The following is a 24670-nucleotide window of genomic DNA, read 5'->3' as shown; positions in this document are numbered from 1 at the left end:
GTGACCCCAGATAAGTCACTTTGCCTCAGTTCCTCCTCTGTAAAAAATGAGCTGGAGATAGGGGTCAGCTAGGTGGTGCAGAAGATAGAACACCGGCCCTGGATTCAGGAGGACCTGAGTTCATATCTAGCCTCAGATACAAAATATTCACTAGCTGTGTGACCCTGGGAAAGTCACTTAACCCATTGCCTAGCCAAAAAAAAATGACCTGGAAAAGGAAAAAGCAGACTTCTCTAGTATCTTTGCCAAGAAAACCCCAAATGGGGTCATGAAGATCTGGACATGACTGAACAACAACTTACCTACAATATTTCTTCCATTCATTCCTTTCCATTCCACATCCATTGCTACCATCCTAGTTTAAGTTCTCACTTTCTCTTTTCTAGACTATTATGATAGTGTCTTAATTGGCATCTCTGATTCTAGTCTTTCATCCCTAAAACCATCATCCTTCATACTAATAACAAAGTAAATTTCCTGAGGGAAAAGTATAACTGTATCATTTCCCTGCTCACAAATTTGTATTTACCAAATAAATCAGAAAATCTTAAACAGAGTATTGAAGGTGCTCCACAACTTGGATCCACTCTCCTTTATAGTTTCATTTCTGCTACCTTCCTTCACATGCCTCAGACAAATTAAACTACTCTGTTACCTCATTCTTCTCTCTTCCCCCATGTGCATTTGTGTCAATCCAGGGATATTCATTGGGTGCCCACCACGTAATAGGTGATTTGCTAGTTATTGTGGGAGATGTCTAATGTATCTATTTTCTGCATTTTTAATATATTATGTCCCAGCATGAGCTCACTTTCTTTAAGGGTTACACTTACTACACACACACACACACACACACACACACACACACACACACACACACACACTTACTACACACATACACACACACAGATAGACTCGTTCAGATTCATATAGTAATGACTTATTCAGTAATCAATAGAGATCCATGATATCTAAATTTTCTCAAATCCTATTCAGAGATTTAACTTCTTTCTGGTCTATGTTTTTTTTTTCTGGTCTACATTATTTAGATGCTATTCTATTTATTATGTTTACATGTATGTGTATACTATTAATATTTCATCATCTATGATGTTTTCAACATAATTTGTTTCCCCTGCTTATCTCTTTTAACAATGTTGATTTTTACTCTTGCATTATCTAAGATCATAATTTCTTCATTTCTTCTTTAGAATTTTCCTAACGTATAATAAATTTTAGAACAACATATTTTAACTGTGTGAATCTTTATGTTCCAACTGATTCTTGCAAATAATATATTATTTAATTATGCTTCTAATTTATTTAGCTATCCTCAGTATTTTAGGATATGTTATTTTTGTTTTTAAAGTTTTGTTACTTTCTGTCTTTTGGAATATCGTATTCCATGACTTTCTTTCCATGGATCCTGCCAAGGCTTATTTCGTCTGAACTGTTCCTTACTTCCTGAACTTTCTCTCCTTTTTTTTTTGTTTTTGTTTTTTTACTTTTCCACACTTTACTTGGGAATTCTGGATTTTGGTTCAAATTCTTAGGTGTTTTCAGTTTATCATTTCTTCCAGGTGGTGATTATTGCAAAAATACTCTATTTTTAAATAACCTTCTGATTCAGATCCATCTAGGAAATTTTATTTTATGAATTCTTGAAGTGTGTTGTCCAGGTTTTCTTATTGGTCATTGTTTACAGGGATTCTGATGATCTTTAAATTATTTCTTCTTGCACTATCTTGCCTGTCAGGACTTTTTTTTATTAGTACATACCATAGACTTTTATTCTGTTTTTCAATCTTTTGATTTAGTTCCAATCTATCTGTCTATCTGCCTGTCTGTTTATGTATCTATCTATATATCTATCTTTCTGTCTGTCCATCTATCTATCTGTCATCTACCTCTCTGTGCATATGTGTGGGTCTGTATGTATGTATACATATATGTGTATGTATGTGAATATATACATATATTTGTATGTATGTATGTATTCACATGTATGCATGTGTATGTATCATGTAGTTATAGCATTCTGTTTACTTATTTCTGTTTTCCAAAGTCTACTACTTGGGTAAGGTTTTCCACTTTTAGTTATAAGTTTTTTACCTTCCTTTCCATTTTATCATCCTTAAGGCTTTAAATAAAACTTTATATATATATATATATATATATATATATATATATATATATAATATATATATATATATATATATATATATATATATATATATATATATAGCTCTCGCTCTCTCTCTCTCTTGCTCTCTCTCTCTCTCTCTCTCTCTCTCTCTCTCTATATATATATATATATATATATATATATATATATATAAAATCACCAGCATTTTTGTCATTATCCCTTTACTAAGAGCTTTCCTATGTAACAAATGATTTTTTTTTTAAAGAGAAGAAAAGGAAAAGGAAAAATCCAATGAAAAAATCTGAAAACGTGTTCGTTGTTCCACACCTATAGATCTTTCATCTCTGTCAAGGAGTAGAATTGGGTTGTCTCCTCATATGTCTTATTTCTGGTTATGCTTGTTCATTGTAATTCTGCAACATGTTCTTTTGATATTGTGAATTTGGTTTAGAATAAACAATACAAAACCATGACTCGGGATTTTGTGTACTGACAATTACCCTCTAGGCTTCTTCAAATGGATGTAATAGGTCTCTTTTTTTTTTTATCCTGAAATTTCTGTAATCATGCATCAGCTTCTCATACTGATAATTTTAATTGGCAGACTAGTATTAGTCTCCACCCTCTTCCTCAATCTGGGGCCTCACTCTGAGTATGCTGATAGTCTACCGCAGATTCTATCCTACTTTGCTTTTTTTTTTCCCCCTTTTGCCTGATCTCTTATTTGAAACTGACTCCTTCCTCTGTCCTACCCCTGTTTCCAGTGAGATATTGGAAATATTGTTGGTGTAGTGGATAGAGCACCGGCCCTGAAGTCGGGAGGACCTGAGTTCAAATCTGGCCTCAGACCAAACACTTGACACTAGCTGTGTGACCCTGGGCAAGTCACTTAACCCCAATTGCCTAAAAGTAAAAAAAAAAAAAGAAAGAAATCTTGTTCATCTGCTTTCTCTCACTTCCGTACCCATTCACACTTATAAACTTGGTTTGCTTTCTCCATCACTGTGCTTTGTAGTCTTCCAAGTAGTGGGAAAAAAAAAAACCTTTCTCCCTGTGTAGTGACCTATAGGGGCTGAATCTGAACCCCACTTATGTTCTCCCAGTTCAGGGCTGGGTATCTGGCCTTGGCCATCTGATTATTGGAACTGTCACTTACTTGTGAAATCTCTGAACAGAGTGTTAGCCATTGTACATCCATTTGCCAGAGTTCATGCATCTACCATGGAAAGGATGTTTTCCCTGCTTTTTCTTTCTGGATTTGTGTCCAGTTATAGGAACTCACCCTGACTTCCTTGGCATGACCCCCTTCTCTGCCTCAGATGCTTCCACTTTAACCTGTACTTACGGTGGATTCTTTGATGTGAGCTCTCTACCTGCCTTCATTAGTTTCTCTTCATTGTGCAGTACTGAACTAAATAGAGGAGTTTTATCACCCAATCACCCTAACCCCCCTATTTATATTTCCGTAATATTTTTTCTAGGTCCCTTTTTAGGTATTTGCTGATATTATAATGGAAGATCTGGGCTTTTCTATTGCCTTTCATTCCTTCATCTTAAGTGAAAATCTGCAACTCGTTCTCAGGAAGAATTGCAGTCTGTGGTTACAGAGGAAAGTATCTACCTAATGAAATCACATATCCATTTCATCTTAGGGAGATAGATTTTATGCTACCTAGAATGTAGCACAAATGCCAAGGGTTTGTTTGTTGTAGTGATTACTAAGATATGTGGTGTGTAATAACAATTCCAAGAGTGTACCCATGTGATCAGCATTCAGGGCCTTGGCATGGAGGTAGCGGTTCAGGATAGAGGAGATATTGGGGGTTGTGGGGTGAGGTGGAGGTGAAGCACTTTCTTTCTCTCTCTCTCTCTCTCTCTCTCTCTCTCTCTCTCCATATATATATATATATATATATATATATATATATATATATATATATATATATATATACATGTGTAGTATATATACACACAAACACATACACACATACACACACATATACATACACACATATATGTATGTGTATATAAAAAATTTCTACATATAATATATATATGTGTGTATATATACCCACACATATATACATATATGCACACACCCACACATTCAAGATTTCTCTGCATGTGTGTTATACTATTCAAATGAATGCCTCCATTTTAACTAATATAACTGATAGAGAAAATAAACATTAATGGTCTTGTGAGGTGTGGTTTTGAGTGAGTATTGATCCACAGAGTCTCTTGAACCCTATAATAGTTTTGTGGGTAGAGCATGTTGGAAGAAGGTCCTCAATTATATAAAACGTAGACACACCTTGGAGGTATTGTGGGCTTAGTTACAGACCACCGCAATAAAATGAATATTGTAATAAAGTGAGTCACACATGGTTTTATTTTGTTTCCTAATATATATAATAGTTATATTTATGCTATTCTGTAGTCTATTAAGTATGCAATAGTATTAAATTTAAAAAATCAATGTACATCCCTTAATTAAAAAAAAAACTTATTGATAAAATATGCTAGCCATCTTCTGAGCTTTCAGTGAGTTATAATCTCTTTTTCTTGTGGAGGGTCTTACCACAGTGTTGAAGACTGCTGACTGAGCAAGGAGGTGGTGGTAGCTGATGGTTGAGGTGGCCACAGCAATTTCTTAAAATAAGACAACAATGAAGTTTGCTGCATCTATTGACATTTCCTTTCCCTTGAACACTTAGAAGCTATTATAGGGTTATTAATTAACCTAATTTCAATATTGTTGTGTCTCAAGAAATAGAGGGACCCAAGTTGAGCAAGAAAGATGGGGAGTTGCTGGTCAGTGAAACAGCATAACATACACAATATTTATTGATTAAGTTCACTGTCATATATAGGTGTGGTTTGTAGTGCCCCAAAACAATTACATTATTAATGTCAAAGGTCACTGATCACAGATCACCATAATGATGAAAAAGTTAGAAATGTTATTGGAATTATCAAAAGTTACACAGAAACGTGATGTGAGCACACGCTATTGGAAAAAATGTGCCAACAAATTTGTTCCACAAAGGGTTGCCACAAGCCTTAAATTTTTTTTAAAAATGCCATATCTGTGAAACACAATGAAGTGAAGCATAATAAAATGAGATATGCCTGTAAAATCATCTGGCAACAACAGGTTCACTATATGGAAGAGATGGGAAGGAAATAAAATGCTAAAGCTATAAAGGATTGTAGTGATTGGTCGTGTTGTCCAAGCTCCTAAATTTCTAAAGAAACTGATGTCTGGAGACGTGAAAGGGCCTCCACAAGGTCATACAATTTGTGAATCAAAGAATGCAGATTCAAACATCAGTATTCAGTCTCAAAATCCAGAGCTCTTCCCCTACAGTAAATGTCACAATTTGTACGTATAGGAAGTTGCAACATGTAGCACCACATTAGGGTGTCTAGTCACCGACTAGTAATTAATTGGAAATGTTGGCTTTTTATTTTCTTATTTGGCATTTGCCTTTCTTGCTAGTTATTGTTGTGTGTTTTGCAATATAATTCATCTACTAAATGGGTAAGCATTTCAAAGTTAAGTTACATGATATTATTCAACTATTCTCAACATATTTTTGTTTAACTGTTTTGCTAATTAAAATGTTACTTAATAAATTATAAGGAGAAAACTGAGTGAACAGTATCTACTGGAGCTCTTTAATATTCTTGAATATGCTAGTTCCATTGTAATTTATATCTTTTTCATCCCTCTGGGGGATTTTCCCACCACTCCTTTCTTCTCACACATCTGTTAAGGAACTGATTCTACATCACTGTTGTTTTAGGATTGTCAATTTCCTAACAGGAATTTAATTGTTAATATATTCACAAAATAAATTTCTTTTCAGTTACCATTTATGCAGACTTTTGTTTTCGTTCAATTAATTTGTGTTATTTTTCATACAAAATAGGTTAATGTGTATTTAATTTTCCCACAAATAAAAGCTGTGCATCCTGGTTATCTGACTTTGCAACAAAAGTAGTAAACTAAAAGCATTAATTACCACACTGGTCTTGACACATTTTGGAGCCATATTTAGTGATATGCTCTTTTAGCAACTAATTGTCATCTGAAATTCTGTGACCTTTTTTAGCTGAGTGACTTATGTAGAAAAATGTTTAGTAGTCAAGGAAATAACTGACATTTACACATGAAAGAATGACAATTTGTTGTCATTTTCCTGCTCACAGATAATTTAAAACCAGAACTAAGATCTCCTTGAGAATATATTGCAAATTATTTCACCATATAACTTGAAAGAAGTAAAGCTGCCACTACTAGTTTCAAAAATTGGAGAAAATCCCTTATAATTTCCCCTTGATTGGTCACTGTTCTTCTGCAAGGCCCTCTTCTCTTCTACTTCCTTTTACTAAAGGATTTTTAAATATTCACCTCTTTCAAGCATAGTCAATGTCAAAATTAGCTAGATGAAGGACATTTAGACTGGGTGCAGCCAGTGTCTCATTCTTTTACCTATATAGAGATAAGGGATGGAGCAGTAGTCTTCCTAGACTATTCAATTTTACCAGACCATCCTAGAAATGTCCTGCAGTAGATGATGGAAATTAGCAGCTAGTCCCCAGTTTTCTCTTGTTGCAATTTTCTTTCCTTTAAGGAATTTTGAGAAAGGCTATATTGGAAAACACACTATGCCAAAGAAAGTAAAATACAAGAATACAATCATTCAAACATTATCAAGATGGTTGACACGGGACATAGCACAGATTCTAGTGTAACCCCAATTTCATTTCCTATCTGTTCTCTTATTTCTTCAATCCTCCTAACTCCACTATTTTCTTTTCCTATAGTTATTTTAATCCCCCTTTTTTGGCTATATTTTTAGCCCTTTCCTTTTGGTCTCCTCTTTTTGTAACATCCCATTCATTTTCCCCATTTTACATTATTTTTAAGTGTTTCTTGACTTCAATATCTAACCCTTACTTTTTGTTTCTTTTCTATTTTTCTTTTCTACTACTCCTTCAAGTGATCTTCAGGATTAAGATGACTTATGACTTAAGGAATAAATTAAATATCTTCTCTGGTCAAAATCGATCTGACAATTATATTTCTACTGATAAATTACTTATATAGCTATAACAATAATTTTGTAAACAAGTCTTAGTATTTATTCTTCTGTTGCCCACAGCAAGGATAAATGAATGAATGAAACCATGTGTAAGCACTTATTATTTGATAAGTATTGTGAAATGGATGCATTCATCATACATTTTCTTGGCATTAATTATATCAATAAATGCTGATGATTCTGTTGAAAAAAAAAACTTAGCTTCTCTCCTAAGTATGAAAAAAGTGCATGTGTAATATGTGTAGTGAATAAAAAACCCCTCAAGGAGAAGTAACAATACATATGTCATTGAAGTAAAGTCAAAAGACTAAGGTCACCATCCTTCTAGTCATCTTTGAAAAAAAACCATATGCTTTCATTTAATCCCTTTATAAAGCATTGTGGACAATACTCACCTTTCACAGACTTTTATAAAATATACTGGTAAAGGGTTTGATTTACTTATAGGAAATTAAAGAGAATATTCTATTCAGAATTAATCACAGATTAATCTGTCCCATTTGTGATTAAGAATATCTATGGAATCTTTCTGCCAATACAAAATTTAAATAATTAGGAACACACAGCTGGCTCAAGGTGTATGCATGTAAAAATCTTCTCAATGTATTGCCTTCCTAGCATGGAGGGATTCTCCATGCTGTTTTATAACTTTTCCGTTATAGTGTATTTAGTACTATCAATAATAGATGACCAATGATGAAATCTCACAAGGAATTTTCAGAAAGTACTTTTAGGCTGGAGCGGCTGTTGAAATTATAAAGATTATAGAAATTACAGAGAAATTTGACCTTCTTATTGATGGGGTGATAGGCCCTAGACCCCTAAAAGGAAAAGACCATGTCTTTTAAAGCACCCAAGTTTCTTAATTTTCCCATACATTTCAATAACACAGATCACTGAGACCTCTGCCCAAGGCATCTGGCCCACCCTAGCCCATCTAGATCACTTTAATTAGGTCACTTCACAGTCCTTTCACACTCACTATTGGGCCACTCCAGATTACTTGTATATACTGCCCACTCCTTAGTCCCTTCTAGCTCCTTTAGTAGTTGCCCCTGGTACACCTCAGGCTACTTAATACTCCTTAATCCCATCAAGACATTTTCACTAACCTGTTTTCCCCTTTTTTTTAAATATAAGTATCAGTGTCATCTTCATTAGTAGCAAATTTACTAGGAATCTTGTCTGCTCTTATTGGCAATATCATAAATCCTACTATACTCTTACATTTTGGGGTTCCTGCATCATTACAAGTATTTGAATATGTGTGTATATCTCCATATATATGTATATATAATGATAATAGCTAGCATTTATATGATGTTTTAAGGTTTATAAAACACTTAAAAATATCACCAGTTTATTATGCCAAGAATGCTGGGGATAGATAGGTGATATTATTATCCCAATTTTAGAGATGAGAACAATGAGGCGGATCAGCATGTATCTGAAGCAGAATTTGAATTCAGATCTTCCTGATTGCAGGTCCAGTGTTCCATCCATTGTCATACTAGCCTCCTCTACGTTTACTGTGTGAAATATTTCCCCCATTATATGTGTGTGTGTGTATGTATGTATTTATATATAGCAAAAGCTTAATCTGAATAGAGGAGGATTTGTAATTTAAGATTTTTGATATGCTAACTACTTCACAAGATTCTGAAGAAAAGACTATAAATCTTAGAATGCTGTATAAATGCGAGTTACTATTACAACTGGAAATGGACATTTATAGCAAAGCGATACGTAGATAGATGCTAAGGTATTGTTAAGCCAGTTCAAACCAGCTCCCAAGAGTGGACTGTTAAATTTTCAGCTAGACTTTTCTTGTTGTTGTTCAGTAGCTCAGTCATATCTAACTCTTTGTGGCCCCATGGACCACAGTACACTAAGCTCTTCCACCCTCAACTACTTCTCAGTCTGTCCAAGTTCACATTCATTGTTTCCATGATGCTATCTATCTGTCTCATCCTCTGCTGTCCTCTTCTCCTTTTGCCTTCACTCTTTCTCAACATCAGTCTTTTCCAATACATTCTGTCTTCTCATTATGTGGCCAAAAAATTTAAGCTTCAGTTTTAATATTTGACCTTCCAGTGAATAGCCTGAATTATTTTTTTTTTGAGTATTGACTGATTTGAACTGCTTGCTGTCCAAGGGACTCTCAAAAGTCTTCTTCAGGACCACAATTTGAAAGCATTGCTTCTGCAGAGCTCAGCTTTCTTTATAGTTCAACTCTCACAGCTATACATTGCTCCTGGAAAAACCATAGCTTTGACTATATGGACTTCTGTTGGCAAGGTGTTGTTTCTGCTTTTTAATATGCTTTCCGTGTTTGCCATAGCTCCAAAGAATCAAGAGTCTTTTAATTTCATAGTCACAGTCACAATCCACAGTAATATGAAATTGGATACTGCTTCTATTTTATTTTCTCCCTCCATTTGCCAGGAAGTGATGGGCCTAGTTGCTAAGACCTTAGTTTTTGTTGTTGTTGTTGTAGTTTGGTTGGTTGGTTGGTTGGTTGTTTGTGTGTGTGTGTGTGTGTGTGTGTTAAACTTCAAGCCACCTTTTATACTTTCCTCTTTCACCCTCATCAAGAGACTTCTTAATTCCTCTTTACTTTCTGTCATCACAAAGTATCATGCATCATGAAACCTGAGATGGTTGATATTTCTTCTGGCGACCTTAATTCCAGCTTTTGATTCATTCAGCCTGCATTTTGCATGATGTTCTCTACATATAATTTCAATAAATAAAGTGACATTATACAGACTTGTAATACTCCTTTTTCCAATCTTGAGCCAATCAGTTGTTCCATATTCAGCTTCAAAGTTGCTGTTCAAAGTTCAAAGTTCTAATTGTTGCTTCTTAGTCTACATATAGGTTCCTCTGGAGATAAGTAAGATGTAATGGCATTCCCCTGTCTTTGAAGATTTGCCACATTTTATCGTGATCCACATGGTCAAAGCCTTTAGTGTAGTGAATGAAGAAGTATTTTTTTTTCCTTTTTTTTTTTGTTTTCTGGAACTCCCTTGCTTTCTCTATAGCACTCTGCCTTTTTGAAAACCAGCCTATTTTTCTGATAACTTGTGATTCATGTATTTATGAAGCCTAGATTGCAGAATCATAAGCATAACCTTGCTGATGTATGAAATGAGTACAGTTATTCAGTAATTTGAACATTCCTTAGCATAGCCCTTCTTTAGGATTAGGAAATTAACTGATATTTTTACAATCAAGTAGCCACTGTTGTTTTCCAAAATTGTTGGCATATTGAGTGCAGCACTTTAACAGCATCATCTTTAAGTTTTTAAAGGACTCAGCTAGAATTCCATCACCTCCACTAGCCTTATTGTTAGCAATGCTTCCTAAGACCCTCTTTACTTCATTCTCCAGGATGTCTGACTTCAGATCAGTAACGACACCATTGTGGTTATCACTAATGTTAAGATCTTTTTTGTACAGTTTACTTGTGTATTCTTGCCACTTCTTTTTAATCTCTTCTGCTTCTGTTAAATTCTTGCCATTTTTTGTCTTTTATCATGCTTATTTTTTCATGAAACTTTCTTTTGATATCTCTAATTTTCCTGAAGAGCTCTCTTGTCTTTCCCATTCCATTGTTTTTTTTTTTTTTCTATTTCTTTGCATTGCTCATTTAAGAAAACCTTTTTATCTTTCCTTGCTATTCTCTGGAATTATATATTTAGTTGGGTATATCTTTCCTTTTCTTCTTTACCTTTCACTTTCCTTCTTTCCTCATCTATTTGTAAAGCCTCATCAGACAGCCATTCTGCTTTTTTTCTTTGCAATTTTTTTAATATTAGGAGAATTAGTAAATGCTACAAATAAGGAGTTGATTTATTGTTTTGTTAATTGTCTAGATATTAGAAAGTGCTGAAGAACATGTCAATAATCTAAATGAAACTTAAAAGTGTGTCTCATGTATATTTTAGAGAGCCTGTTGTTAAATATTTACTAGTATAGCAAAGCTTAGATTCAAACATAAAAGGAACTCTCTGTTCTTATACAGTATTTGTGATTCATATATTCTATGCCATGTGTAGTGTCAAGTATCTTGATAATGTCTGATTATTGCATTCTTGTATTGTGAATTCTTTGAAACAGATTTTTTTCCCCAATATCATCTTTATCACTGTAACTCAAAGAAATTAAAATTATAACAAGAAGGAAAAATGGGAACTAGCTACAACAGTTGATTCTCAGTCCCACCTACCACTGTAGGACATTTCTGGGAAGGTGTGACAGCATTCAAGGATCTAGGAAGACGTGTGCTTCCAGGCCTTATTCTACCACATAACCTTCCCTACCCTACTTGCTCATTGGGTTGAAGGATCCAGGGATCCTTGGCTTCTACTTTGACATATTTGAAGCTCTTTTGGGACTGATTTTTTTTTGTGGGCAACTGTAATCCCATAGATCAGTCTAAGTAGTTAGACGCTCCTTGGAAAGTCATCTGTGCTTAAATAAAGGATAGAATCCAGAGGACTTCCCCAGACTCATTTGAACCCAGATGAGCTCTTCCCCCATTATGCCCAACTTACTTTCTCCCAGAATGCTAAGTAGCTGCCCATTGCAGCTGTCCTAGTCAACATTTCTTTTTTCACTCTCCCCAAGTATTTTGTAATACTTGGTTCAGGAATGTTAATTAAGACTTAGAAGTGTTGCTCTCGTGACTATGTAAAGCTGTGAAACAGCTACTTGGTCTAGTGTATAAAGTCCTCGGCCTGAAGGAAGGAAGATATGAATTCAAATCCAACCTCAGATATTTATTGGCTTGTTTTCCTGGACATGTCACATAAAATTTTTATCTGCCTCATTTTCCTAAACTATAAAAAGGGGATAATAATAGCATCTAACTATAAGGATTTTTGCAAGTCTCAAATGAGTTTATACCTATAAGCACCTAGCATAATATCTGGCACATAGTGCTTAATAAACACTTATTCCATCTCCTACTCCTGGAACCTGAGAGGAACCTCAGGATTCACTCTGACACTCCTACTCAAAAGGGTACATTGTATATGAGGAACTATAGAACAAATCAATCACCTATAAAAGAAGACAACTTAATATGTACTGAATTTTTTAATGTGTTGGAGAAAGGAAGTTACATTTACCTAGATTGATTTAGACTGTTTTAGAAGGGGCACAAAATTTGCATTTCAAGAACCTGCATTCAAATACTGACTGCTATTTTCTATTACCTTTGTGAACATGATTTGTTTGTTACTTTACCACTCAGAGACTCACTACCTTCTCTGTAAAATAAGAAGGTTGAATTAGATGTTATGATCTATAAAGTAACATCCAGATCTAAGTCTGTGATACTGTGATCATACTATCTCTGAGGACCCTATAACTTGAAGCCTATGATCATTTACTAAATACTGCAATTTTGTAAAATAATTGATGCCATAAACATTCCTCTTTGAGAGGAAAATGGATAGCAATATCCTTTGGAAAATTTGAACATCAGAAAATAAGCTATACCCATGGGCATTTGGTGAATTGATTAGGGTACTTATTACTCCAGTTAAGTTTATTTCCTTCTTAAAAATCATGAATACCGATCAGATTATTAGGTTTAGAGCAATCTTAGGAATAATTGTGCAGTCAACCATTATTCAGTGAAAAGTGAATGGAAATGTTGAGAAAAATATACAGGAAATGGAGTTATTGACAGCTAATAACCATCAATATAAACTGAACAAAGAATAAATTTGTTTTCTAATACTATTAGAATTAGAGTACAAGGAGATCAAACACAATGTTTTCATAATATTTGATTTAATTTTAAAAATTTCTGTATATTGGCTTACTTCATGAGTGGCAAGAGTATGGGAATTATTCCAAATGGTTTAAAGACAAAAATGAGGTCACAAGTTATCATTCTATTTTTTCTCCAAAATAACCTTATTCATTGATCCTAACTCAAAGCATATCATAGACATTCATCACTCTTCTTTTGATTATAAAAGCAGAATGTAAAAAGGAAAATATTTTTTCTCAGAGTAGATGGATATAGCTATGAAGCATGAGTAAAATTTTTAAGAAAATATATGATGAATGTTAGCAAAACTTCCTTACATAGAAGAACTACTAAAAAGTGTGGGAGTGAACCAGGATTTTTCAGAGAAAAATAAAGGCAATATTAATTCATCATTTAAAATATTTAAAATCCATTTAAAATAGCAAAAGTAATAAAGGAAGTTATTGTACTAAAGAATTAACTGAGCAAACATGTTCTCTTTGATCTCACTGGTTTCTCTGAATCTGAAACACTTTGGGGATTAAAAAGAAAGCAGTTAAGATGGTTAAACTAGTGATTTCACAGGCAATCATATTTTATTCGTCTTACTTCACACATTTAGTTAGACCTGGAAATGAAGGCAGGCAGGCTGGCAAGAAACAATTATTTATTAAGAACCTAATATATATGTCAGGGATTGTACTAAACACTTTAAAATTACTATTTTATTTGATTCTCAAAATAACCTTGGGAAGTAAATGCTGTTATTATCTCCAAGTTATAGTTGAGGAAACTGAGGCAAACAGAGGTTGAGTGACTTTCTTATAATCACATAGCTAGTAAATGTCTTCCTTCAGATCTTCCTGAGTTCAAGGTAAGGGAAGTAGAAAGAGAGAAATGAAAAGGAGAGAGGAGGAGAGGAAAGGAAAATAATGAAAAGGAGAGGAGAAGACAAAGGAGGACAAGAGAAAAGAAAAGAAGTTTGGAGAGGAGAGGGGAGAAGAGAAGAGAAGAGAAGAGAAGAGAAGAGAAGAGAAGAGAAGAGAAGAGAAGAGAAGAGAAGAGAAGGAGAGAGAGAAGAAGGAGATGAGACGAGAAGAGAGGAGAGGAAAAGAGGGAAAATAATAGGATCAGAAAGAATAGGAGAGGGAATATTGAAGAGGAGAGGTGAGGAAGGAAGGAGGGAGGAAAGGAAGGAATAAACAAATGAAGAAGGAAGGAAACAAGGAAGGAATATTTATAAAGTATATATAAGGCACTATCATATGCTTTTGGGGATAAAAAATGGAAAAGCAAAGACAGTCCCTTCTCTTAAGAAGCTTGTATTCTAATAGCAAGAAAAAAAAAAACACATGCATAGTAAATTTCAGTGGAAAGATACAGTAGTCTTTGGTGTGCAGTTTAAAAGTAGATTGGCAATACATCTTCTTTAGTGTCATTCTCCTTCACTATGTCAATTTGTGAATTTTAACTCTTACTTAGGACTGGTAGTGAGAACTGTCATTTTTGGTTCTCCACTGGTCATATCTAGTGAAAGGCTATATTTGGACTGCAGCACAGCCATAGGCAATTGCCAGTTGGCATCTCCAAAAGGGCATTCTTTGAATGAAAGCCACGGGAGATAGCTCAGAAGTAGGACTAGTAATTTGGTAGTAGAGGAAGGCGTGTGTATGCTGCTGTTTCACATTCTTGGGCACAGTATCATGGCCTGGTTTCGTTAAAATTTGAGGGGTCATGATGGGCAAGTTGGTGATAGATTGTGAATTAATGTGGATATTTAATATGAATGAGTTTTGTTAAATGTTAAGTTGTATAAGTGATTATTAGTCTAGAGGCTGCTTAGCATTCCATAGTCCTATTACTAAATTATTCTATACTCATTAGATCAGAAAAATCATCAGATTTCAATTATCAGAAATATTTACTTCTCACTTTTAAATTAAAATGCCTTTCTTTTAAAATATAGTAAATTATGGTAAAACTTCACATTTTTGAAATACATTTAAGACTTATACTTCTCCAAATGATGCTTATATTAGAAATTCTATACTTTGTCTAAATAACTTTTAAAAAATCATCTTTAAAGTAAAAATATTGTGACTTTAACAGAACAAAGAATTTCATTAAATCATCAATAATATGGTCCATTAGTTCTTGTGGACAGTATTATTGTAGGACAAATGATTGTTGTTATTCAAGAAAATAACAATTTTCACTTATGAAAATGTGCCATTTATTAGCACCAAATAAAAATGAAAATGATTAGAGGACAATTCAGAAACTGAGGTTAAAAGAAGTCTAATATTTAAAATGCTTACTGATCAAGTGGTACAGTGGATGGAGTTCTGGGCCTGGAGACAGGAAGATATCTTTCTGAGTTCATATCTGGCCTCAGACACTTACTAGCTGTGTGACCCTGGACAAGTCATTTAATCCTGTTTGCCTCAGTTTCTTCATCATCTGTAAAACAAACTGATGCAAGACATGGCAAACCACTCCAGTATCTCTGCAAAGAAACCCCAAAAGGACTCACAAAGAGTTGGGCATGACTGAAAATGGTTAAACAACAAATGTCCTATCAGTCTAGAAAGAAAATATATGAGAGAGAATATCAAGACAAAATAGAGGGCTTTTTTTCTTTTCCTAGAGGTATAAGGATCCACTAAAATTTCTTAAAGTGATGAATGGCATAGTGAGATCTAGGTTTTAATAGCTGTGTGGAGAGTGTATAGGAAAGAAGAGAGAGAGAGAGTAGGAAGAGAGACCAAAAAGCAGTCTATTGCATTAGTAAAAGTGATGATGGTCTAGACAAGGATGGTGGCCATGACTAGAGATAAAAGAATGGATCTGAAAGAAATTGTAGAGACAGAAATGGCAGGATCAAATATGGGGGTGAATGAGAAAGAACAGTCATGGGGAAAAAATTGACAGAATTACATATATGGGAGAGTGAGAGTGAAACTCACCCTTTGGGAGCTGATGAGATCACAAAAGAAGGAATTTTGATTATATAGGTTTGAAAAGCTTTTTAATAAACAACATCAATGCAGATGGGGCAAGAAGATAAAACATTTGTGCATTAAGTATCTCTGATGAAAATCTAATATTAAAGACATGTAGAAAATTAATGCAAATATTTAAGGGCAAGAACTGTTACCCCAAATGCAATTAAAGTATATGAATGTGTAATTTTCAAAATTATTGCAAGTTACTAACAGCCATATGACTACCTGCTCAAAACCATTGAGAAATGAAAATGAAAATAACTGTGAAGTTTCACCTCACATTAAACAAAAATTAAGAAAGATAAATTGGTCCAGAGGAAGCAGCCAATGTTGGAAAACTGGGAGAAGAAAGGGACACTACTATATAGTCAAATGTTTTGGAAAACAATTTGGAATTATATGAGAAAAGTAACTAAACTTTTTTTTTATACCTTCTCACTGATAGATCCCACTTTTAAGCTTATATCAAAGACAGAAAGAAAGGTTTCCAATTTTTCAAAATCTTCATAGCAGAATTTATTTTTATGGTAGAAAAGAATTCAATTAAATACTGTATTGCAAGAAATTATGAACATGAAGAAACTGTATGTCATGGTAGTAGATAATATTGCTCCTATAACACATGTGAATGCTTACAGAAAATTGGGGCTGGCAGGTGTATTTGACTGTCTCAGTCAGTATTATCAAGCTTGTGCTAAAAGGCTGCTAAGCCTTCTAGGATCTTACTTTCTAATGGGGCAAGACAACATATAACAGGACCTGGAAGTGGTTGTGATGGGAGGGAAGTACTCTGCATGGGAGCATAATAGTATGTAGCATAGTAATATGCAGAGATGGAAACATATTTGGTCTGGACCTCTTCCTTAAACTGGAGGTTCTGGGAAGGACTATCCCATCATAAGGTGATTCCACAGGTGTGGAGAGTGACAAGTAGTCTAGGGGTTCAGATTATAGTTCTTTTTTTTCCACATTGAATTATTTAAATTATTTCTCATTGGGAGGAGAAGGGCCCTGGCAGTACTGTGGGGCAAAACCAGTTCTTCTGCCCCACCCCACCTTTATGCAAGAGGAGTGGTCAGACTAGGTTAGACCTGATAGCCAGACTGACCATGCCGGTGGGACAAGATGTGGCAGGTTGGGCTGAAGTGAATCAAGTCCAAAAGGGAAGGAAGATGTACACATGAAGGGGTGATCGCTTATGGAGCTGGTATGCCAACTTCCAACTCTTCAGCACTGATCACTTGTTCTTATTCAAGCTCTAGTTGAGGAGGATCAGCAAACCAAATATTAGTAGCCTCTTGCCCCGTGAGTTTACATGATCATTCTCTGGTTCAGATGCCCAAAGCAGGTTGGTACACAGGTCCTTTGCTACCTGTGACATAGTGGCTGGTGTACCATCATCATAGTCAAGGATCTTAATGTAGGTAAGAGGAGCCATGGGAATGGCCTGGCCAGGGAAGAAGGCATTGAAGTGATGGCCCTCTTGAAGAGAGACTCCAGCAGGTGGGTTATGGTACCCTGTGAGCAGAGAAAAGACATAATCCTCACCACTGGGCCTGGCTTTGATGATGTAGCTGAGATAAAGGGGCAGTTAGCCATCATTGGAAGCCTTAGTAGCCCCAGGTTTAGGGTAGGGCTTGAGGAAATAGTCAGAACACCCTGGCCTCATGAACATCTATCTCTCCTTCTTTGTTAGAGCCATCCTGATCCTCTATCTCCTCTGACAAGGTGTTGGCTTCTAATTCAGTGTAGCGCAGACCCACAAAATGGTGATAATCCAAGTACTCCATGCTGTGGCAGGAAAAGCACACCTGCTTATACACCTGGAAGCCCCGGCGAATGTTGCCATGGTCCAAGAATGAGAGGAAGGCTTAGTGAGACCAGGGGTAGCTTGGTAGTTGCACCTCTAGGTCACTGGCACCTACAGCAGTGTGCTGTAGCACAGCCCTGCACCTCACACCACCAGTATGCCCATGGCTGATAGCTACACTTTCTGGGCCCTTGGGAGGTTTGAGAATGAGGAAATTGTGGCAGTCAGAGACAGCCACAGCACAAGAGGACAGGGCCTAACACTGCCCAGCAGGACTGGCCATGGGCACATACTCCAAGACCCAGGACTCTGCCACCACTGCCATCCTGCAAGTCCACTGAATAGAGAGACTTGTATGGCATGATAGAGAAAGACTTGTCTGTGGAGGTGAGGTCTAAGGAAAGAAATGAAGTCCATGTAAAAGTTTAAAGGTGAGAAAGCAGGGAACATTTGGGAATAGCAAATATATTTGGGGTGAAATGTAGAGAATGTAAGCTTGAGTAGTATGAGATAAGATTGAAAAGTGGATTGGAATGAAAGTGAAAAGGGCTTTTTGCATTAGAATGTGTTTAGCATCTGAAAGAAGAAAATTTTACCCATATATGAAACAGGTTGGGGAAAGTGCGTTATTTGCTTCTTCCAACCATTTTAATTTTTAGGAGTTCTCCAAGACACATTAGAAATTTTATGCTGTTTTCCAGACTTAATGATTCAAGTCATTAAATCAGCTTCATTGACCAAATTTAAGTAAACTTCTTTAATTAATTTTGAATTACCCTCACTACTTTCTAGAAGCTTCCTATACAGATCATTTCTCTACCTTAGGATGAATTTTAACTCTTTTTATTATGTTCTTTCCAAAATTTATTTAGGCATAGGTGCATTTCACAGTTTTACTGCTGTAATTTTCTAATATTCCTTTGGGGGAGAATATAATGTATTAATAATTAGGATATATCTAGATTCATTTATATATCATGTTTATATCAACTTAATTTTATTGAGAAAATTAAAAATCAAGAAATTTTAAAAGAGTATAACTGATCTAGATCCTCTTACAACGCAGAAATTAATCAGGTGAAGGGCAGATAAAATAGAGACATATGAGTCTTTTTAAAAATTAATTTTTTATTGTATTGTTATCAGTCCAGTTTGGGTTTGAATGTAACTCAGACATAGATCACATGTTTAGCTAAAATCAAGTTTATTAGTTTTATTTTATTAAAATACACACGAGTAAATTAATATGGTGAAAATTCAGGTTTAACTATTAATCACAGTTATATTCATCTAGGTGAACATTTTTTAAAATCTGTGTAATGAAGCTATTTTTATCTGTTTAAAAAATGAAAGATCTGCATTGAAATTAGTCAAGTTGTATGAACTGAATTGTATTTCTTAATGCCATGACCTTGACATTTGCTGTTTCCCTTGAAGCATAACAACAATCCCCTTTGCATTCTGCATGCAAATGACATAGAATTGCCATTGAAACTGTCAGCTCAGTGCAGCAGCGGAAATTATTAGTCACATTTTTACAATAAAAATTCTCATAAATCTCATGCTAATCCAGAATGACTCTCAGCCTATTTCTCCTGTGGGCAGAAGTGAATCCAAAAAAAAATAGTGGCAGTATAAATGTTTAGATATGTCCATTAATTTTTAATGATTGTTCACAATTTCTGACAATTTTTGCCTTATTTTACAGTGGCTACAGTTGAAAATTCAATAATAATTCCAGATAAATACAATAATAATCTTACTAAAGTAGTATTTAATATGAAAGTTTAGTCATTTAGATGACAGAATTTGATTAAGAATGCATTATGGCCACAGTAGATTTGTGCAGGTTGAATGATTAATATTCTAAAAGCTTTTCCTATAAATGTTTTGCATTGGGTGATTTGCAAGTGATAGAATCTGTTCAAGTAATATACTTTTCACCAAGTTTATTTAACTTATTAGGGTTGACGTTTGCTTTCTTCCATGATAATACTCACTCTACTGGCAATTAGGTGGTATAAGGGATAGAGTGCTAGGCCTAGAATCAAATAAACCTGAATTCAAATCCATTCTACATTTACATGTGGTATGACTATTAACCTTGATATCTTTCAGTTTCTTAATTTGTAAAATGTAATAATAATAATAATTTAATAGTAACTTCTTTCAAGTGTTATGAGGAAAAAATGAGATATTTGTAAAGTGCTTGCAAACCTTAAAGCACATTCTAAGTGCTGGTTACTATCATGAGAGATGAAAGGATCATCAGAAATAATCTGTTCCTACCCCTCACTTTATAGACAAGGTAACTGAGGGCAAGAGTGGTTTAATAACAATACTGATGATAAAAAAATGAAAACTAAACCAGGTTATTATGTTTGTGATTTCCTTTCCTTGACTAATTAACAATGTAATGGCAGAACTTAATTTTAAATTTTTATCCCTACTTATTTAAAAAAAAATCTTCAAGCATACTGCTATCCGAAATTTCAATTTAATTATTTGTTGAAGTTACCTGTATCCTCTGGTGTAACCACAATGAATAGTTGTCATGCATATATCATTTTCTTGGGATTCCTGAGATAGATACCAAAAGATAGAAAATCTAAATTTATTGAGAATTGATATTTCAACTGTTTTGAATGAATTGTCTATGTAAAGCAAACCATGGAGCACATTTCCTTAGAACAAAATAGTTTTGATATTATATATGTCTTTGTATTTTATATATATACATATATATATGAAACTTAAAAATTAATGTTACCCCAAAAGAAATTCTTGCATAACTACATCCAGAGGTATCTTTTAGCAGATTTTTAAGAGAGTTACTTGGAGTGTGTTCAGTGGCAAATTTACTAGCTGTATATCTTCATTTGCCCTGACTAAACTTATAAAAATCAGCACGCTCCATTTAAGATAACCTAATTAAATTATCTCATTTCTCACTTCTGAGAAACCTCAGTTACAGATCTGAAAAGGTGAATTCACATTAGGAACATTCAAAATTATTAAAAAGTAAAACCTCAGATTTAGATGGTATAGAAAGGGAAGGATTTGTTTCTTTTAGTTATCTAAAGAAACAAGAACCAACAACGTAAATAGAGACCTGCAAAACTTATTCAGGATACCTGCATACATAGATAAGTGTAGTAGTATAAAATAAATCATTTCAAGTTAAATACTGCCACATTTTGTGGCAATAACAATGCTAGAAGTATTATAGGTGATCTCTGACAGTTAGGAATTAGAAGAAGTTGAGGAATAATGAAATCAATTGAAAAAAGTAGAGGATTAGTTTTGAAATTTCTGCTGGTCCCATGCAGCCCCCACAGTTCATATTGTTCTTGCTGCCACAATGTAAGTTAGTCCAGCAATAAGTAGAAGAGAAGAGCAAGATTATTGAAGAGTAAATGTCTAAATTGAAAAATAAGACTTCACTCATCTATTTTGCAAAAGACAAAAGGAGTGCAAGAAGATTTATAATTAGTAACATGGAATGGATTTTGAAAAATAAATATGACTACCTTTTCCTAGAACTTATGTCTTATATTTACTTCCAATTCAAATGGAATGTTGTATATATCCCTAAATGCTTTTATGTTCATTTGGACATAGTAGGAAGTAGCTATGAAATAAAGATTTTATTAGTTCAAAAATTTTTTTCAACTTATTCTAACTTTTGCCCAGATTTGGGCATATGGTAGAATATATTTTTGGTTGAGTAATCACTGTTATTTGTTCCTAACATATATGTATTTGATTTTTGTTGTCAGTTATTTGTTCATTTCCCCAAACTTTTACTTTCACTTTTACAGGAAGTCTATTGAGTGACATGAATATGCCTATATATATATATATATATATATATATATATATTTGGGTATATATATGTATATGTATATATGCATATACATATGCATATGTACATATATACACATGCATATATGTATATAATACATATATGAAACATCTATATATAATCTTGTAGTGATTTTATCATATTTGTGATTTTTTATTTTTTTGACAATTTATTATTTCTAACTTGTTATACCATAAAATAAAGTAACATACTTGCAAAAAATTGCTTTACTGTTCTTTCTCTGTAGATTTATTCTCTTAATGGATAATGTTAAAGTATACACCCCCTTCCTTTATTCAGTGATTAATGGACAGTTGGTGAGGAGGAAGATATAGGAAGGAATATCTTCTATGTTTTCTAAAAATGATTAAACACAAATCCATTTTCATTAAGAATTATTGACAGCTGGTTTATTGGAAAATTCAAATTTGTTGGTAGAATGCAAGAAAGCTGATTATACTTTCTATTCTTTCTTTGTGTATTATTCAATCAACAGACATTCTTAATACATCATTTGCCCATTACTACTAGTAATGCTAGTAATATAATGGAAGAAATAAAATACTTCCTACCCTCAAGGAGTTTCCATTCTGTCAAGGAGAAAACATATATACATACACATAGATGCAGAGTAAATACAAGGTACTTGTGTTGAGGAGGCAATAGTAGCTGTAGCAATCAAGAATAATCTAATTGTGGCACTCATGCAGAATGTAGGAAGAAACTAGGAATTCTAAGAAGTAGAAGTAAAGATGGATCGGTTTCCAGGGATGGCAGAGAGCCTCCAAAATGCATGAGGCAATAGATGAGGTGCCGTGTGTGGAACCATAAAAAAGCCAGTTTGACTGAAGCATAGAATATGTGAGTAATTAGGCTAGAAAGGAAGGTTAAAGCTTTCTTGTCAAGATCTTGAAATGACAAATAAAGGAATTTATATTTCACCCTAACAGTAATAAGTAATAATTTATCATTTTTCAATTCAGAATATAGATAACTAACAATACCTTTAGAACTGAAGGAATTTGTTGTGATGTGGATGCTATAAATTCAGAAATTGTGGTCAATTGGAAAGAAACTTACATTGTTATCAACATGATCAACAAAACCAACTGGAAAACAAATTTTTTGGGCTGACGTGAAGATACTGGTAATAATTCAAGTAACTGCCTAGTAGCGAAATCCAGAATTTTGAACCCATTATTTCGTGAATACAAGTCCCTTTTACCTCTGCATATACTATTAAGGTTTACTCTACTAGATTCTCAGCTCCACATGGTGAAAATTATTTTTATTTCCCCAGTATCTAGCACATTTCTCAGCATACAGAAGGCACTTAACAAATATTTATAGAGATGAACTGAATTACAGGTTCCTGTGTTGAGACACTCCCTCTATTTATGTTAGTTTTTCTCCTGTCTCCAGATCAATTGTGTATTTTAAGCAACAACTCAATGTGTTGCTTTTCTAAAGTTCATTTTCACTGCTGCCTGAAGATAATTGACAGTTGAGTATAATTGTTTATTTTAGGAGATTGGAAAGGTGCAATAACACCTTCAATTATTAGACCTATTTAGTAAATTGGTAAAGACTAACCATTCCACAGTGCTTGAAAGGATTATGGCATCTCTCCAAGGCAGAGCAGATCAGATTTAATTTATCTTATTAATTAGTTTTTAGAAATTCTTTGTGTATTTTTCTATTCTACTAGTAAATATCAATGACTAAGGCCAGTGGGGACAGAGTGAATTTCTTTATCACATAAGGTAGTCGATATGGCTCTAATTTCTGAGTATATTCAATCTCTCTAGCATTTGATCTGATAATCAATCTAAACCTCTCCTGCAAACCTTGTTCTCCCTTATCTTCTGAAGCAACATTTCAGGTTTCGTTTTTTTTTCTACTTTTCTGTCCTCTTTGTCGGCTCCTTTTCTGCCTAAATATGGACATATTCCAAAATTTAAACTGACTCTCTTTTCTTTACTCTACCCATCAGAGATCTCATCTTTGATTTTTATGATTATCTTTATGCAAGTTGCCCTCATCTCTATTTCTTCTAAACTTAAAACATTCCCAGTTCTCTAATATTGCATCTTTAACTGTCTATTAGAATTTTCAAATTAAATTATACTATCATCTGAAATTTGACATAAAAAATCAACAACCAAACTAATTATCTTTCTTCCCTAAGTAATTTCTCTTTCTTGTTTTATTCTTTCTATTAAGGATATCACTGTTTACCTAATTGTCTTGGCTTGGAACCTTGGTTTTTTTGGCTTCTTCCTTTCCCTTTCCTGCTACAAGGAGTTGCAGGTGCTCTTGATTTCTTCTTGGCAATGACTCTATCCTTTGTCTTTTTCTTGTCACTCCAACTACTAATCAAATGTCCTTATCATTTCATTTTATTGACTAGAATAGTGAGGTGACATGGAGATATTGGTAATTATATATATGTGTGTGTGTGTGTGTGTGTGTGTGTGTGTGTGTATGTATGTATATATATTTTCACTGCCTCTTTTTTATTTCCCCTCCATTCTTATAATTACATATCATCCATATTTAATGGATTAATATTGACTACTTTTACTATCCCCCCTCTCAATTCTTTAATGACTTCTCATTGTCTAAGCAAAATAATGAAGGACATGGTAAAGTGATTCAGCCTAGCATGCAAGGCCTATACATGCTGGCTCAAATTTATACACTGTAGCTCAAAGCTATCTTTCTACCCTTATATCCCACTATTCAAACACTCTACTTTAACCAAAATGATATTTAACTCTTATTCTTCTACCTTTTAACCCCTTCTCTGGCCGTTCTCCATAGCAGGAATGCTCTCTCTCCTCTTCACTCTGGGAAATCTAATTTCTGCCCATTTTCCAAGGCCTAGATTACCAAGATTAGTCTCATTTTCCATATCATTCAATTCCCAATTTATCTCATTATACTTACATTTCATACCCTTTATT

General features: G+C 34.1%; 1 protein-coding gene and 1 pseudogene across 1 annotated transcript in view; one reads left to right on the top strand and one right to left on the bottom strand.

The window, feature by feature from the left end:
* The window catches only part of IL1RAPL1 (interleukin 1 receptor accessory protein like 1), a 687913-nt gene that overhangs the window by 201048 nt on the left and 462195 nt on the right, over window positions 1–24670 (top strand). The gene's annotated exons all lie outside the window — the stretch shown is intronic.
* On the bottom strand, window positions 17180–18201 carry LOC110210851 (cytochrome c1, heme protein, mitochondrial pseudogene; annotated as a pseudogene).

The sequence above is a fragment of the Phascolarctos cinereus genome, unplaced genomic scaffold (assembly GCF_003287225.1).
Source record: "Phascolarctos cinereus isolate Bilbo 61053 unplaced genomic scaffold, phaCin_HiC Scaffold_726;HRSCAF=1367, whole genome shotgun sequence".
Lineage (NCBI taxonomy): Eukaryota > Metazoa > Chordata > Mammalia > Diprotodontia > Phascolarctidae > Phascolarctos > Phascolarctos cinereus.
Note: the sequence above shows the minus strand (reverse complement) of the source record. Positions and strands in the feature narration are given on the sequence as shown.